The sequence below is a fragment of the Biomphalaria glabrata genome, chromosome 2 (assembly GCF_947242115.1).
Source record: "Biomphalaria glabrata chromosome 2, xgBioGlab47.1, whole genome shotgun sequence".
Lineage (NCBI taxonomy): Eukaryota > Metazoa > Mollusca > Gastropoda > Planorbidae > Biomphalaria > Biomphalaria glabrata.
Window position 1 is genome coordinate 47,391,592 of NC_074712.1, and position 14,173 is coordinate 47,405,764.

General features: G+C 33.4%; 1 protein-coding gene across 2 annotated transcripts in view; it reads right to left on the reverse strand.

Moving 5' to 3' along the window:
* LOC106066011 (acetylcholine receptor subunit alpha-L1-like) overlaps nt 1-14,173 on the reverse strand; it is a 54,836-nt gene that overhangs the window by 14,919 nt on the left and 25,744 nt on the right. The gene's annotated exons all lie outside the window — the stretch shown is intronic.

The following is a 14,173-nucleotide window of genomic DNA, read 5'->3' on the forward strand; positions in this document are numbered from 1 at the left end:
TATGTCAATTAGTTTGGATCAGTCATGTAATTAATTAATTTTTTTTATAAATCCAGGGCATTCTAGACTAACAATAATAATAACAAATCTGTACGAACGTTTTTACCAACTGTTTTTGTTTAGCGCAATTTCATGCTTTTAGCTTTCTCACTACATTATGATCTTATCACTTGTCTGGACAGTTGGAAAGGATGGGGGGAGGGGAGAAAGAACGAGGTATCTGGGTGATTGCTATTTAAATGCATTTATTTTTTTTTAAAAGTTGAACGATTTGAGCTAGAACTCGAGGTTTAAAACCTCCTCAGCCTCCTGTAGCCAGTACACTAACCACTGTGCCAGGAAGTGCTTATGAAATAGGCTTTATAGTATCTAGTGTTAGTTTCAAACTGTTCTCTCTACAAAGTATAAATGCGACTAATTCAATTTATACCACCACATCCGTCAAGTACAATTTTTCCCTTGTTTGAGATACGAAACAAAATAATTAATTACTGATACTTATTGTTTTTATATGGATTCTTGTGTTTTTTTTTCAGGTACAGGGAATATTTGTGCAAAATTGCATCTTATCCGAGATTAGGTGTGGGAGAAATAACTTGTACAAATGTTTTACAAGATAGACCAGAGTTGGTAAAAGTATAAGCTTTTTAAAAAACACATTCCGTTCCTCAGAAGCCTTTGTGTGTGTGTGTGTGTGTGTGTGTGTGTGTGTGTGTGTGTGTGTGTACACGTGTGTGTGTACGTGTGTGTGTTTGAATAAACGGCGTGATTGAATTACTTTGTTTCTTTAAAAAACATAACTCACAAGCTGAATCTACACTACACACTATAGATCTACATCTGCTCTGGTATATGTGGAACGTCTGTTTATAATTATTATAATCTTCAGCATCATTATCATCATCATCTTGTTCAAGATTATAATGTCTTGTTTGATGTTTCCATTGTGCCATCAGTATAGCGGTTCTAAAAATGCTTCTCACGTGTAATATTTGGAAAAAAACAATTGTGTTCCTTTGTTAAACATTATGACACAGGGGCTCACTAATATCTTTATCTTTCATTTTTTGTTTAAATTCAACTATGCAAGCAGTTTGTTTTTTTTTTCAGAAAAATACACCATTTTTACAACTGTTCACTATTAAAAGTAAAAAGCAACAACATGGGAGACTATTTAGTTAGAGATGTGACTATTAAATTTTTTGAAAAAAATGTTTTTAAAAAATTTCTTTTACTAAATTAAATAATTTCTGTCATACTAGCATACATTTTAAACTAATTGTTTACTTTTTTAAGATAAAAAAATATATTTAGACTATATATAAGTCGAATATAATTTAAAACAACAATTAATAAGTAGTGTTTCATACTATACATGTGAATTGCAAATTGGCATGCATATAATGGAAAGGGAAAGGTTTCTTTGTTAAGTCCCAAATAAGAGGCTGGCCCTTGACAAAACTATTAAATCAATCAAATAATCATCCAATAACATCAGTTAGGCCATCTTCACGTTGAACCATATCTTCATAACTTTCAGTTTATTGAATACATATGAATATTAACAATGTAATAATAATAACATTAATAAATCTCCGCACAACAATATCGGCAACAGTTCCGACACGAGTAAGTCTCTTCCTTATGTATCGACGGACATAGGGTTGTAGTTGTTGATGGTTTCTAGTTCATAGTTTCTGAAATTCTTCCTGAAAATTATTGAAATCTGTCTTTTTATCTTCCTATGGTTTGTTGAGGCAGATATCCGAATTAAGCTTTGCTGAGGTACAGAACTAAAGCTAAGGTTTGTGGAGTTTTAGAGCCATCTTGTTGAAAATAGTAACGGCTTTATATCGATTATTACAGATATTCAAGCCGGATACAATAAAATAAAAATATCAAAATACTAATCTGTATTTTTTTTTATTCACAATTAATGGATGCCGAAGAAAAATGACAAGGAAAGCTAAAATAAAAGTAATTAAATGGTTTTAAATTCATAATCTACATTCTAATAAAATGACTCATTAATAGTCTGATAAGATTCATGTCAATCGACTTTTACACAATAGCATCAGCATCTAAGAACCACAACCTGTTATCATGAACGCATTAAATGTGCTCAAACATGCACGCATTGCTTAAACATTGCATCTTACTTCCCTTTGATCAAACGCAAATGAGGAGATCACGAAAGCTGCAACATCACGGTTTAAACATAGGAGCTGGCGGCTCAAAAATAATCTAATGTATCAGCATGGTCTTCAGGTAGACTCACTATCTGATTGATGCATCTGCGTGTAACCCTTCTGTTTAATAACGATTTTGTATGCAGCTTAAAGACTGCACATAGCAAACAGTCTTAGGGAAGAAACCCAAATAGTTTTGTAGAATCTAGTCAACAAATAAACCCAAATAGTTTTGTAGAATCTAGTCAACAAATAAACCCAAATAGTTTTGTAGAATCTAGTCAAACAAATAAACCCAAATAGTTTTGTAGAATCTAGTCAAAAAAAAAAAAACCAAATAGTTTTGTAGAATCTAGTCAAACAAATAAACCCAAATAGTTTCGTAGAGTCTAGTCAAACAAATAAACCCAAATAGTTTTTTGGAATCAAGTCAAATAAACCAAGACAGGGCAAAGAGGGAAAGACCCCAAATAGTGCAGTCAATTTTGCCAGGACTATTACTGGAGTAAATTATTATACGACTTAAAGTGAAGATCACTCGTTCGATTTGTGGCAATGTCTGCTGTGTCTGAAGGAGATGAAGATGTGTGTGTAGTAGACAATAAACTTTTATACAATACCTCTTTTCAAGTCACACTTTTGCAGTGGAACCTTCTGGGTGGGTTGGTGGGCGCGATTCTCGAAAACGGCTCTACCAATTTTCCGAGAAATTAGACAGTTGATGATGTATATCGTTGGGAAAAGAATTACTAGCACGTTGGTCACACTGGGAAAACTGTTATACTTTTTCAAAGTATAAATAGAAAATATGTTTAAATTTGGCTAGAGAACTAGAAATTCTTTATCTTGAACAAACTCTACGTCTCTCCGCATTCATTAAAGAGTTTAATTCATTTACATATATTATACCAATATAGAGGTCTAGTCTAGGTATAAAGGCCGATCATTGGAATATTATAAAGTCTAGTAGAGTCGTACATTCGCTTAACCTTGGTCATGGCAACATTCTTATGTTTTCGAATCTGGGACACTGCAGAACTAGCGATGTAACTGAGATGCTTCAGAAAAATCCTAGGTATCATACACAAGACCGCATCATCAACGAAGTGATTAGAAACAGGATTGCAACGATAGCTGGGACTTTAAGATGACCTGCTAACTACAGTAAAAGAAATGCAGAGTAAAGCTGTATTGCCATATAACAAGGTCCTCAGGCCTCCCAAAGATCTTCCTTCAGGGAACAGTACCAGGAAAAAGAAGAAGAGGCAGGCTGAGAAAGCGATGGGAACACAGCAAAGAATGGACGGGTCTGTCATAGAAAGAGATTCCAAGGCAAAAGACAGAGAAATGGAGAAAGATGGTCAACAGATCATGTGTGGTGCCCCAGACTAAGGGATAGGTGAAGGTGAAGGAAATATTTTTATCTTGACTGAACCATAGATCTAACATTTGTCAACATTCTGCACACACACACAATACAAAAATAAATAAATTGCCAGCTCGGTACTATTCCATACGAACACCTATCCCGGGGGCAGACGAGGGCAGCCGCAGCAGTCTACACCGAAGTTTATATTTGTCCTTAGATTCTTCATGTGCTCTTTACCCTGTAAGAAATAATGCCCCTGGCCCACCAGTGATTATATTAGCAATAAAGAAACGTGTTTATGCTACACTGAAATCATTGTTTACTCCAAGGAAGTAAAAGAAATAAAGCCAATGGAATGCGTCCTATCCTCTCTTTCTTTGTTTTTTTTCTTGTCTTTTCATTCTGTTGTCTCTTTCTCTCATGTGCTTTCTCGCTAGCCGCCCTCTTGGTAGGAGCATATAGCCTGTTCCTTCGTTGATTCATTCAGTCACACTCAAACTCATAAGGAGAACACACACACACACATTAATATTACGATCTCTACTGGAGAAGCTTCATGGCGTTACCGGCGCTAATTTTTTTCCTTTTTTAAAACATAAATGCAACACTTAAAGTCTATTACCCCCTCCTTTTTTTTCAGTTCCCATCGGCTAGTGCTAAATGTACGCTGGTAGTGTTTGGTTCTGTGGAAATGGTAGAGTAGCTAGTAGACTAGTTGATACACTAGATGGCTGGCCACAAATAGGACAAACTGTTAGGTTTGTAATTGTATGCCTGAAGCTAGACTTATTGGTTGACTAGATGATTACACTTATTGGTTGACTAGATGATTACACTTATTGGTTGACTAGATGATCACACTTATTGGTTGACTAGATGATTACACTTATTGGTTGACTAGATGATCACACTTATTGGTTGACTAGATGATCACACTTATTGGTTGACTAGATGATCACACTTATTGGTTGACTAGATGATTACACTTATTGGTTGACTAGATCATTACACTTATTGGTTGACTAGATGATCAAACTTATTGGTTGACTAGATGATCACACTTATTGGTTGACTAGATGATTACACTTATTGGTTGACTAGATGATCAAACTTATTGGTTGACTAGATGACAACACTTATTGGTTGACTAGATCATTACACTTATTGGTTGACTAGATGATCACACTTATTGGTTGACTAGATGATTACACTTATTGGTTGACTAGATGATTACACTTATTGGTTGACTAGATGATCACACTTATTGGTTGACTAGATGATTACACTTATTGGTTGACTAGATGATCAAACTTATTGGTTGACTAGATGATCACACTTATTGGTTGACTAGATGATTACACTTATTGGTTGACTAGATGATCAAACTTATTGGTTGACTAGATGATCACACTTATTGGTTGACTAGATGATCACACTTATTGGTTGACTAGATGATCACACTTACTGGTTGACTATATGATCACACTTACTGGTTGACTAGATGATCACACTTATTGGTTGACTAGATGATTACACTTATTGGTTGACTAGATGATCAAACTTATTGGTTGACTAGATGATCACACTTATTGGTTGACTAGATGATCACACTTATTGGTTGACTAGATCATTACACTTATTGGTTGACTAGATGATTACACTTATTGGTTGACTAGATGATCACACTTATTGGTTGACTAGATGATCACACTTATTGGTTGACTAGATGATTACACTTATTGGTTGACTAGATGATCACACTTATTGGTTGACTAGATGATTACACTTATTGGTTGACTAGATGATTACACTTATTGGTTGACTAGATCATTACACTTATTGGTTGACTAGATGATTACACTTATTGGTTGACTAGATGATCAAACTTATTGGTTGACTAGATGACTACACTTATTGGTTGACTAGATGATTACACTTATTGGTTGACTAGATGATCAAACTTATTGGTTGACTAGATGATCAAACTTATTGGTTGACTAGATGACTACACTTATTGGTTGACTAGATGATTACACTTATTGGTTGACTAGATGATCACACTTATTGGTTGACTAGATGACTACACTTATTGGTTGACTAGATGATCACACTTATTGGTTGACTAGATGATTACACTTATTGGTTGACTAGATGATTACACTTATTGGTTGACTAGATGATCAAACTTATTGGTTGACTAGATGATTACACTTATTGGTTGACTAGATGATCAAACTTATTGGTTGACTAGATGATTACACTTATTGGTTGACTAGATGATCACACTTATTGGTTGACTAGATGATCACACTTATTGGTTGACTAGATGATCACACTTATTGGTTGACTAGATGATCAAACTTATTGGTTGACTAGATGATTACACTTATTGGTTGACTAGATCATTACACTTATTGGTTGACTAGATGATTACACTTATTGGTTGACTAGATGATCAAACATATTGGTTGACTAGATGACTACACTTATTGGTTGACTAGATGATTACACTTATTGGTTGACTAGATGATTACACTTATTGGTTGACTAGATGATTACACTTATTGGTTGACTAGATGATCAAACTTATTGGTTGACTAGATGATTACACTTATTGGTTGACTAGATCATTACACTTATTGGTTGACTAGATGATTACACTTATTGGTTGACTAGATGATCAAACTTATTGGTTGACTAGATGACTACACTTATTGGTTGACTAGATGATTACACTTATTGGTTGACTAGATGATTACACTTATTGGTTGACTAGATGATTACACTTATTGGTTGACTAGATGATCAAACTTATTGGTTGACTAGATGATTACACTTATTGGTTGACTAGATCATTACACTTATTGGTTGACTAGATGATTACACTTATTGGTTGACTAGATGATCAAACTTATTGGTTGACTAGATGACTACACTTATTGGTTGACTAGATGATTACACTTATTGGTTGACTAGATGATTACACTTATTGGTTGACTAGATGATTACACTTATTGGTTGACTAGATGATCAAACTTATTGGTTGACTAGATGACTACACTTATTGGTTGACTAGATGATTACACTTATTGGTTGACTAGATGATTACACTTATTGGTTGACTAGATGATCAAACTTATTGGTTGACTAGATGACTACACTTATTGGTTGACTAGATGATTACACTTATTGGTTGACTAGATGATCACACTTATTGGTTGACTAGATGATCAAACTTATTGGTTGACTAGATGATCAAACTTATTGGTTGACTAGATGACTACACTTATTGGTTGACTAGATGATTACACTTATTGGTTGACTAGATGATCACACTTATTGGTTGACTAGATGATTACACTTATTGGTTGACTAGATGATCAAACTTATTGGTTGACTAGATGATTACACTTATTGGTTGACTAGATCATTACACTTATTGGTTGACTAGATGATTACACTTATTGGTTGACTAGATGATCAAACTTATTGGTTGACTAGATGATCACACTTATTGGTTGACTAGATGATTACACTTATTGGTTGACTAGATGATTACACTTATTGGTTGACTAGATGATCAAACTTATTGGTTGACTAGATCATTACACTTATTGGTTGACTAGATGATTACACTTATTGGTTGACTAGATGATCACACTTATTGGTTGACTAGATGATCACACTTATTGGTTGACTAGATGATTACACTTATTGGTTGACTAGATCATTACACTTATTGGTTGACTAGATGATTACACTTATTGGTTGACTAGATGATCACACTTATTGGTTGACTAGATGATTACACTTATTGGTTGACTAGATGATTACACTTATTGGTTGACTAGATGATCAAACTTATTGGTTGACTAGATCATTACACTTATTGGTTGACTAGATGATTACACTTATTGGTTGACTAGATCATTACACTTATTGGTTGACTAGATGATTACACTTATTGGTTGACTAGATGATTACACTTATTGGTTGACTAGATCATTACACTTATTGGTTGACTAGATGATTACACTTATTGGTTGACTAGATCATTACACTTATTGTTTGACTAGATGATTACACTTATTGGTTGACTAGATGATTACACTTATTGGTTGACTAGATGATCACACTTATTGGTTGACTAGATGATTACACTTATTGGTTGACTAGATGATCAAACTTATTGGTTGACTAGATCATTACACTTATTGGTTGACTAGATGATTACACTTATTGGTTGACTAGATGATCAAACTTATTGGTTGACTAGATCATTACACTTATTGGTTGACTAGATGATTACACTTATTGGTTGACTAGATGATCAAACTTATTGGTTGACTAGATCATTACACTTATTGGTTGACTAGATGATCAAACTTATTGGTTGACTAGATGATTACACTTATTGGTTGACTAGATGATTACACTTATTGGTTGACTAGATGATTACACTTATTGGTTGACTAGATGATTACACTTATTGGTTGACTAGATGTTTACACTTATTGGTTGACTAGATTATCACACTTATTGGTTGACTAGATGATTACACTTATTGGTTGACTAGATGATTACACTTATTGGTTGACTAGATGATTACACTTATTGGTTGACTAGATGATTACACTTATTGGTTGACTAGATGATTACACTTATTGGTTGACTAGATGATCACACTTATTGGTTGACTAGATGATTACACTTATTGGTTGACTAGATGATTACACTTATTGGTTGACTAGATGATCACACTTATTGGTTGACTAGATGATTACACTTATTGGTTGACTAGATGATTACACTTATTGGTTGACTAGATGATTACACTTATTGGTTGACTAGATGATCAAACTTATTGGTTGACTAGATGATTACACTTATTGGTTGACTAGATCATTACACTTATTGGTTGACTAGATGATTACACTTATTGGTTGACTAGATGATTACACTTATTGGTTGACTAGATGATCAAACTTATTGGTTGACTAGATGATTACACTTATTGGTTGACTAGATCATTACACTTATTGGTTGACTAGATGATTACACTTATTGGTTGACTAGATGATCAAACTTATTGGTTGACTAGATGACTACACTTATTGGTTGACTAGATGATTACACTTATTGGTTGACTAGATGATTACACTTATTGGTTGACTAGATGATTACACTTATTGGTTGACTAGATGATCAAACTTATTGGTTGACTAGATGACTACACTTATTGGTTGACTAGATGATTACACTTATTGGTTGACTAGATGATTACACTTATTGGTTGACTAGATGATCAAACTTATTGGTTGACTAGATGACTACACTTATTGGTTGACTAGATGATTACACTTATTGGTTGACTAGATGATCACACTTATTGGTTGACTAGATGATCAAACTTATTGGTTGACTAGATGATCAAACTTATTGGTTGACTAGATGACTACACTTATTGGTTGACTAGATGATTACACTTATTGGTTGACTAGATGATCACACTTATTGGTTGACTAGATGATTACACTTATTGGTTGACTAGATGATCAAACTTATTGGTTGACTAGATGATTACACTTATTGGTTGACTAGATCATTACACTTATTGGTTGACTAGATGATTACACTTATTGGTTGACTAGATGATCAAACTTATTGGTTGACTAGATGATCACACTTATTGGTTGACTAGATGATTACACTTATTGGTTGACTAGATGATTACACTTATTGGTTGACTAGATGATCAAACTTATTGGTTGACTAGATCATTACACTTATTGGTTGACTAGATGATTACACTTATTGGTTGACTAGATGATCACACTTATTGGTTGACTAGATGATCACACTTATTGGTTGACTAGATGATTACACTTATTGGTTGACTAGATCATTACACTTATTGGTTGACTAGATGATTACACTTATTGGTTGACTAGATGATCACACTTATTGGTTGACTAGATGATTACACTTATTGGTTGACTAGATGATTACACTTATTGGTTGACTAGATGATCAAACTTATTGGTTGACTAGATCATTACACTTATTGGTTGACTAGATGATTACACTTATTGGTTGACTAGATCATTACACTTATTGGTTGACTAGATGATTACACTTATTGGTTGACTAGATGATTACACTTATTGGTTGACTAGATCATTACACTTATTGGTTGACTAGATGATTACACTTATTGGTTGACTAGATCATTACACTTATTGGTTGACTAGATGATTACACTTATTGGTTGACTAGATGATTACACTTATTGGTTGACTAGATGATCACACTTATTGGTTGACTAGATGATTACACTTATTGGTTGACTAGATGATCAAACTTATTGGTTGACTAGATCATTACACTTATTGGTTGACTAGATGATTACACTTATTGGTTGACTAGATGATCAAACTTATTGGTTGACTAGATCATTACACTTATTGGTTGACTAGATGATTACACTTATTGGTTGACTAGATGATCAAACTTATTGGTTGACTAGATCATTACACTTATTGGTTGACTAGATGATCAAACTTATTGGTTGACTAGATGATTACACTTATTGGTTGACTAGATGATTACACTTATTGGTTGACTAGATGATTACACTTATTGGTTGACTAGATCATTACACTTATTGGTTGACTAGATGATTACACTTATTGGTTGACTAGATGATCAAACTTATTGGTTGACTAGATGATTACACTTATTGGTTGACTAGATGATTACACTTATTGGTTGACTAGATGATCAAACTTATTGGTTGACTAGATGACTACACTTATTGGTTGACTAGATGATTACACTTATTGGTTGACTAGATGATTACACTTATTGGTTGACAAGATAATCAAACTTATTGGTTGACTAGATGACTACACTTATTGGTTGACTAGATGATTACACTTATTGGTTGACTAGATGATCACACTTATTGGTTGACTAGATGATCAAACTTATTGGTTGACTAGATGATCAAACTTATTGGTTGACTAGATGACTACACTTATTGGTTGACTAGATGATTACACTTATTGGTTGACTAGATGATCACACTTATTGGTTGACTAGATGATTACACTTATTGGTTGACTAGATGATCAAACTTATTGGTTGACTAGATGATTACACTTATTGGTTGACTAGATCATTACACTTATTGGTTGACTAGATGATTACACTTATTGGTTGACTAGATGATCAAACTTATTGGTTGACTAGATGATCACACTTATTGGTTGACTAGATGATTACACTTATTGGTTGACTAGATGATTACACTTATTGGTTGACTAGATGATCAAACTTATTGGTTGACTAGATCATTACACTTATTGGTTGACTAGATGATTACACTTATTGGTTGACTAGATGATCACACTTATTGGTTGACTAGATGATCACACTTATTGGTTGACTAGATGATTACACTTATTGGTTGACTAGATCATTACACTTATTGGTTGACTAGATGATTACACTTATTGGTTGACTAGATGATCACACTTATTGGTTGACTAGATGATTACACTTATTGGTTGACTAGATGATTACACTTATTGGTTGACTAGATGATCAAACTTATTGGTTGACTAGATCATTACACTTATTGGTTGACTAGATGATTACACTTATTGGTTGACTAGATCATTACACTTATTGGTTGACTAGATGATTACACTTATTGGTTGACTAGATGATTACACTTATTGGTTGACTAGATCATTACACTTATTGGTTGACTAGATGATTACACTTATTGGTTGACTAGATCATTACACTTATTGGTTGACTAGATGATTACACTTATTGGTTGACTAGATGATTACACTTATTGGTTGACTAGATGATCACACTTATTGGTTGACTAGATGATTACACTTATTGGTTGACTAGATGATCAAACTTATTGGTTGACTAGATCATTACACTTATTGGTTGACTAGATGATTACACTTATTGGTTGACTAGATGATCAAACTTATTGGTTGACTAGATCATTACACTTATTGGTTGACTAGATGATTACACTTATTGGTTGACTAGATGATCAAACTTATTGGTTGACTAGATCATTACACTTATTGGTTGACTAGATGATCAAACTTATTGGTTGACTAGATGATTACACTTATTGGTTGACTAGATGATTACACTTATTGGTTGACTAGATGATTACACTTATTGGTTGACTAGATGATTACACTTATTGGTTGACTAGATGATTACACTTATTGGTTGACTAGATGATCACACTTATTGGTTGACTAGATGATTACACTTATTGGTTGACTAGATGATTACACTTATTGGTTGACTAGATGATTACACTTATTGGTTGACTAGATGATTACACTTATTGGTTGACTAGATGATTACACTTATTGGTTGACTAGATGATCACACTTATTGGTTGACTAGATGATTACACTTATTGGTTGACTAGATGATTACACTTATTGGTTGACTAGATGATCACACTTATTGGTTGACTAGATGATTACACTTATTGGTTGACTAGATGATTACACTTATTGGTTGACTAGATGATTACACTTATTGGTTGACTAGATGATCAAACTTATTGGTTGACTAGATGATTACACTTATTGGTTGACTAGATCATTACACTTATTGGTTGACTAGATGATTACACTTATTGGTTGACTAGATGATTACACTTATTGGTTGACTAGATGATCAAACTTATTGGTTGACTAGATGATTACACTTATTGGTTGACTAGATCATTACACTTATTGGTTGACTAGATGATTACACTTATTGGTTGACTAGATGATCAAACTTATTGGTTGACTAGATGACTACACTTATTGGTTGACTAGATGATTACACTTATTGGTTGACTAGATGATTACACTTATTGGTTGACTAGATGATTACACTTATTGGTTGACTAGATGATCAAACTTATTGGTTGACTAGATGACTACACTTATTGGTTGACTAGATGATTACACTTATTGGTTGACTAGATGATTACACTTATTGGTTGACTAGATGATCAAACTTATTGGTTGACTAGATGACTACACTTATTGGTTGACTAGATGATTACACTTATTGGTTGACTAGATGATCACACTTATTGGTTGACTAGATGATCAAACTTATTGGTTGACTAGATGATCAAACTTATTGGTTGACTAGATGACTACACTTATTGGTTGACTAGATGATTACACTTATTGGTTGACTAGATGATCACACTTATTGGTTGACTAGATGATTACACTTATTGGTTGACTAGATGATCAAACTTATTGGTTGACTAGATGATTACACTTATTGGTTGACTAGATCATTACACTTATTGGTTGACTAGATGATTACACTTATTGGTTGACTAGATGATCAAACTTATTGGTTGACTAGATGATCACACTTATTGGTTGACTAGATGATTACACTTATTGGTTGACTAGATGATCAAACTTATTGGTTGACTAGATGACTACACTTATTGGTTGACTAGATGATTACACTTATTGGTTGACTAGATGATCAAACTTATTGGTTGACTAGATGATCAAACTTATTGGTTGACTAGATGACTACACTTATTGGTTGACTAGATGATTACACTTATTGGTTGACTAGATCATTACACTTATTGGTTGACTAGATGATTACACTTATTGGTTGACTAGATGATCACACTTATTGGTTGACTAGATGATTACACTTATTGGTTGACTAGATGATTACACTTATTGGTTGACTAGATGATCAAACTTATTGGTTGACTAGATCATTACACTTATTGGTTGACTAGATGATTACACTTATTGGTTGACTAGATCATTACACTTATTGGTTGACTAGATGATTACACTTATTGGTTGACTAGATGATTACACTTATTGGTTGACTAGATCATTACACTTATTGGTTGACTAGATGATTACACTTATTGGTTGACTAGATCATTACACTTATTGGTTGACTAGATGATTACACTTATTGGTTGACTAGATGATTACACTTATTGGTTGACTAGATGATCACACTTATTGGTTGACTAGATGATTACACTTATTGGTTGACTAGATGATCAAACTTATTGGTTGACTAGATCATTACACTTATTGGTTGACTAGATGATTACACTTATTGGTTGACTAGATGATCAAACTTATTGGTTGACTAGATCATTACACTTATTGGTTGACTAGATGATTACACTTATTGGTTGACTAGATGATCAAACTTATTGGTTGACTAGATCATTACACTTATTGGTTGACTAGATGATCAAACTTATTGGTTGACTAGATGATTACACTTATTGGTTGACTAGATGATTACACTTATTGGTTGACTAGATGATTACACTTATTGGTTGACTAGATGATTACACTTATTGGTTGACTAGATGATCACACTTATTGGTTGACTAGATGATTACACTTATTGGTTGACTAGATGATTACACTTATTGGTTGACTAGATGATCACACTTATTGGTTGACTAGATGATTACACTTATTGGTTGACTAGATGATTACACTTATTGGTTGACTAGATGATTACACTTATTGGTTGACTAGATGATCAAACTTAT